This window comes from Geospiza fortis, unplaced genomic scaffold, assembly GCF_000277835.1.
Source record: "Geospiza fortis unplaced genomic scaffold, GeoFor_1.0 scaffold130, whole genome shotgun sequence".
Lineage (NCBI taxonomy): Eukaryota > Metazoa > Chordata > Aves > Passeriformes > Thraupidae > Geospiza > Geospiza fortis.
In genome coordinates, this window is record NW_005054300.1 from 112,398 (window position 1) to 118,078 (window position 5,681).

Below are 5,681 nucleotides of genomic sequence, written 5' to 3' on the forward strand. Positions count from 1 at the left end.
CTGCTGACTCAGTGGCTCTGTCATCCCCCAGTGAGAGAGAACTCGAGGATTTGGGAAGCGGGAAATTCCCGGTGTTGTGGAAGATTGGATATTGTGTGTATCCAGCCCAAAACCCATTCCCAGGGCTCCCTGCTGTCCCTTCCCTTGTGCCACAGGGCTGGCACTCAGCAGCACAAGCCAAGGGCTCTGCTCTGCTCCCAGCAGCCTGGAGCAGAGGGGCTGGGATGGTTTCACACCCTGCTGCAGACGTGGGGCGCTCAGTACAGCTCAGCACTCCTGCACTGCACTCCTGCAGTCAGCATGGGGTTTTTCTGGCTGCTGGAGCCAAAATTGCAGTGAGTCCAGCACTAGGCTGTGTGGAAAGGCCTTGGCACTATGGTGGAGTTACTGTAAAGTAGCTTCGCTTGTTAATTCTAATTACAAACTGGTTAACTCCACTATGGTGGAGTTACTGTAAAGTAACTCTGCTGAGTAATTCTGATTACAAATCCAATATGAATGTGGCTGGAAGCAGGTCCTTCAGTATCTGAAGTATCTTTTCATGTCAAAAATCATGCTGGACAAAATTCATACAAGAGAAAGGAATATTTACTTATCTAATGCTTTATGAAGCCTAAAGATTACAGAAGCTATAGGAAGCCCACACCTGTACTTATAAACTGGACCTGTTCCAGCATTGAGAAATAGAGAAGGAATTTGTGTCAGATACTTGCTGCTGAGGAGTTCAGAATTTAAAAAATAATCTTTGCATAATCTTTATCATAAAATAATCTTTCTTTTAAAATAATCTTTAATCTTTAAATGGAGTTTAAAAGAAAATTAAATGGTGAGTGTTGGATTTTGCCTTCCTATGCACCTAAAATAGGGGTAATGAAGGTAGTGAATTCACAGATTTGTATTATAATTAGATAGAAATGAAATGTAACAAAATATAAAATACAGTGCATATATTTCTTCTGATGAACTGCATCTTCAGTTAGTGGGATTAGGTTTCTGGTGCATAAATCTAACATAAGATCCTAACAGAGATGATGCTGCACTCCTGGCAGTAGGCAGTAAAGCTGTGTTTGCAGTTGCTTTGCTCCTTTGTACTGCCCACAAGATTCTAGCCAGCCACTTTGGGCTCCTGTGGGTGCATTTCTTAGTTTAGCTGAATTCCCTTCTCTGTACTGACCTGCTGTTAACTGTGCAAGTAACATGAATTCTCAGCTTAGGTCCTGTGTGTAGCAATAGGAGGATTTGCTCTGTAAAGACAGAATTAGGAGCTCCATAAAGACCATAATTGACAGCTGAACATCTCACCTGTGTGTGCAGCTTGCTCAACTTTGGGTGTTGCAGGAAAGTGAGAACTCAAAGAAGAGCTGACAGTGCAATCACAAGTAACTTCTAGGATCTTGCTAAACCAAGTGCAGGTGGTGCTCAGCTGCCACGAGAGCTGTTTCTTCATGCCAGTAGAGCAGTTTCACAGCTGGGGATTTAGCCTGAGTGATTACTCACATCTCTGCTATAAGGAAAACTGTATTCCATGCAGTGAATAATTGCGCTGCTGTCAGCAGCAGCTGATGGGTATGACACTATTGTGTGTGGATAGAATTAACATTAATAAGTTACAAAGTTTATTACAGTCCATCCGTTAAGGGATATACCAGCACGACATTGTCAGTCACTGTTGTAATGCTGGGAAGTATTTTTTGTATAAAATCAGGCACTGGGCATGAAATAACAGTGCAAGTGTTCATACCAGCAGGGCAGCTGGGGTTTTGTCTCCCCCAAGGCAGCCCAGCAGTCATTGGTGGGCTCAGAGGGTCTCCCATGTCTCTTCCATGCCTGTTGTCATTCAGATTTACAGTCACAGCCTCACGCTCCATTTCCCACTTTTCCCCAGTCCTGTCTGTTGCAGCTCCCCCAGCTTGGGAACTGCCAGTGTGAGCTCTGCTTCCTGCTGCTCCATCCTGCTGCAGGTTGAACAGAGGCAGAGGCTCTGCTGAGAGCTGCTTCTATTGACATGTTGTGACAGGAGTGTAAAAAACAGCTTTAGAAAGTCCAAATTTTAAAGATGCATATTAGACAAGGACTAATTTAAAAAATAAATTATTACACTTTCCTTCCATTGGGAGTAATAAAGAAACTTATGGTAGATTCTGAAATCCTTTGGAAGCAAAGAAACTGCACTTCTGTTTCTTTTTTTCTGAGCACAGATATTTGTAGTGACTTGCTCAACAGATAAGAGCCTGGGAAAAATGAGTGGACAGTTTGGGTCAGGATGTTATTAGAAGCAAATTTTGGTCTTCATAGTGTTTATGCTATTCCAGCCGCTCGTGAGATCACAGAAGCCTGCAGAGAAGGAAACAATGGAATTTGATGTTACACTGGACATCAAACAGGGTTGAAGGTTCTGTGACCTCTGCAAGTAATTAAAATAAAGCTTCAGTGGAAAATGGTAGGCTACTGCCACAGTTCCTGTTTTACAATTCATGACATTCCTTAAGGGGTTTGAAAGATGAGTCTGAATTATTCTTTGTGCTGCTGCAAAGTCCTTAGGAGAGTTAAGAAATCAAGTCATTCTCAGAGTCATGGCAGGAATAGATACTGGATAGGTTTGTCTCTCAAATGGGCCTATAATAATAACTGTTCATAGAAACTGAAAAAAAAAGGAAATGAGGGGAGTGCTTTTACTCTCAGGCTTTCAGATACTCTTTCAACTACATAATAGTTTTGATAGTATTTAAAGAGAAAAGAAAAGCTTTCTACATGTTTAATAGTTCTGTCAGTGACTGCTGAGTTATCTCTGAAAGGAGAGTGAAGGAGTGCAGCTGTGCAAATGTAACACAACAAATATGCACTTAATTGTGTCCTTTGGCCAGCAGAACATGTCTGTTGGTAATTAGTTCTTCCTCTACCAGACCCACTGGCATGTGAGCTCTCCTAGTGTGATTCTTGTTATTGTTCTCTCTGGCTCTTGTTCACTGTTGTTCTGGAAGGAAGGACAGAGCTGAAGGCATGAGTAATAGGAAATCTTAAGCTCTCACGTTCACCAAAGAGGAAAACATTTATTTAATCAGCCTAGAGCTTTACAAGCACTCAGAGAATAAAAGTTAGTCTTGTGGGAAGTGGGGGCAGAGGGGTTGGACTCTGAAAATACAATCCTTGGCTTTTGAAGTGCTGTTAGCCCGGGGTTAACACTCAGTGCAGGGACTTTTTCAGCTGGATTTTTGGGACAGGTTGTGTCAGCTTTTGTGTCAGCTTGTCTGCAGGTGTATTTGCAGCTCCTGGGTTGGAATAATTCTTGCAATACCCACCACTGCTTTTCCTGACAGCTAGGAGTGACAGGACATTTTTGTCTTCAGGAGGTCCCCAAACAAGCAAAGTTTATTAAGTGAAGACAAATGAGCACTGTGCTTGTTGGAGCATCAGCAGGGTGACAAGGTTGTACAGGAGCTCACAGAGGGGTGTTCACCTGGTGCTTCAAGTACCTCCCAACCCTTTATTTACCTTTTAGACTGGTAGAGGTGTCTCAGCTGGGTGCACACAGTGTGTCACCCTGTGCCTCTGTTCTGCCACCTCTCTGACTCAGGACAACTGAGTGAGAAGACAGAGCCTTTAACCCTCTCTCACCTGGACTGAAGAATGTTTGGGGCAAATGTGCACTTCATCAGTGTTTCCTGGTCCTGCCAGGAGGATTGAGGTGCAAACCTTTTGATGCACAGCACAGTAGCATGAGATCCCAGAAAGCTGCACACTGAACACACTGAATGAGGGTTTAGTAGCCCTATTAGGGCAAAAGCAGATGTCTAGATAGTGTGAATATTTCATTGACTTGTAGATGCAAAAGTCTGTCCTAATACATTATAAATGACTGGTTTTTAGCATCCATTTTCCCAGATGATCACAGCAAGTCAGGCATAGCAAGATGAGTCCTGAATTAGTTGAGCTTCAGAATGTTCTCCAACAAATACCTGCTGTAGGAAGGTAGAGTTGTAGAGTTGCTACACTCATGAGTTGTAGAAACATTACAGAGGCAGAAGACTCATGAAACTGTTTTGGAAGTGTTTAACAACAACTGCAGCTGCTCTGGTATGTCACTGCCCCAAAAACTCTCCAGTGCAGGGTGTGTTCTCACTTGGACTTGCAGGGTTGTGTTATCTGGGGCGTGGTGTTCATTCATTCTCACTCACACCAGGATAAAATTTAGCCAGTGTTTCAGTCTCAGGGAAAGACCTGATAAACTCGAAATTGATCCCTCTGGCTGTTGGGAAGAGGCAGGTGTACATGGTTTGAACTGTATTCCCTTGACAGTAGCTTATCAGAAGTTTTCCCAGGAAAATGAAACTTCAGAGAGGTCACAGGTCTACACATAATAATGTGATGAATTCTGGATTTCTTTATCTTACAAATTCCAGTCTTGAATTAAACTAGTGGGACACCTCAGAAGTTAAATAATTGCTAGGGAGAGTCAGAGATGAAGAAGGCAGCCAGTAATGAAAATTATAGAGAATGAGCGTTAACTGTGTTTTCTCTCTCAGTTCAATATTAGCTTTGTTGCTGCAAGTCAAACATCATTTCTATGTTTTCCTCCCTCATTACCTTTTCTTCCTTGAGTAAGCAGATTTTGTAGTGACTTCTCATTTTCCCTTTCAATAGAGACCCTGTTTTGCCTGATAGCTCTAAATCTGCTTTACTAAGAACACCTAAATCCCATTACTCTCTCTTTGGAGGATTTTGTCCCTAAAGTGCAAGAATCAACAGTAAATGCAGGATCTGATTAAGAGAAATGCAGGCTTTTTGCAGCTGAACAGTGAAATGTAGAACTAAACTAACAGCACACTGAATCTTCTCTGGCCTTGTATTGCTGAAGTTCCTGGATGGGAGTTATGAAAATTGAATGGTGCAACTTTGGCTGTAGAGCTGGGTGGTAGAGCTGATTTTCTGGTAGCTGAGAGGTACTTTAATCCATGTACTTCATCATGTAATATATATATGTGTGTGTGTATATATATATATTTAAATAAAAAACCTGTGCAATGAATGTCATATGTGAACCAAAAATATGTTGTTATTCTCCTCAATAGACAAAATGAAAGGTTGGATTTAGTAATGTTAATGGTCTTAAGTACAATGAGATAGGAGATGGTTTTTATGACATTTTACAAGTCAGTTATGGAGTAGTTATTTTGTGCTTATAGCATCTCAGTGGATGGGGAATATTCGTGAAAAAGGACTTGAGGTTAATTTGTTTGGAAGGCCAGATACAAATTCAAAGACTTTTAGAATTCTTTACTTGTCACTATGAGGGGTCATTTTCTAGCATTAATAATTTTTCTATTTAAAAGTCTGATGTGGACACTTTGTGCTTAGTTTATGATGTGAGGAAGCTAATGTATTGATTACTTTGGTCTCCTGAAGAGAAGAAATCACATTAATATTTATGCCTTGATTTTTCCTGTCCTTATAGGCCTGAAATCTGATCAGCTTTACCTATTAATGGTATCAATGTATTTAAGAGACTGAATGACTCAGTGGATTTGGATTTGGGTAACAGGATCTAGGGTATTTAGGACCTTTACAGCAAGAGTTCAAATTCAGCTCAGGCTGTCTGTGCTGGTGCAGCTTCTGAAGTCGGGGATCTGGGAATTAAATTAATGGTCCCAGAAGTGGCTCTAGAAAGGATTTTTTACTAATAT

At 41.4% G+C, this 5,681-nt stretch overlaps 1 protein-coding gene across 12 annotated transcripts in view; it reads left to right on the top strand.

The window, feature by feature from the left end:
• ABLIM1 (actin binding LIM protein 1) overlaps positions 1-5,681 on the top strand; it is a 98,921-nt gene that overhangs the window by 41,245 nt on the left and 51,995 nt on the right. The window lies entirely within an intron of this gene.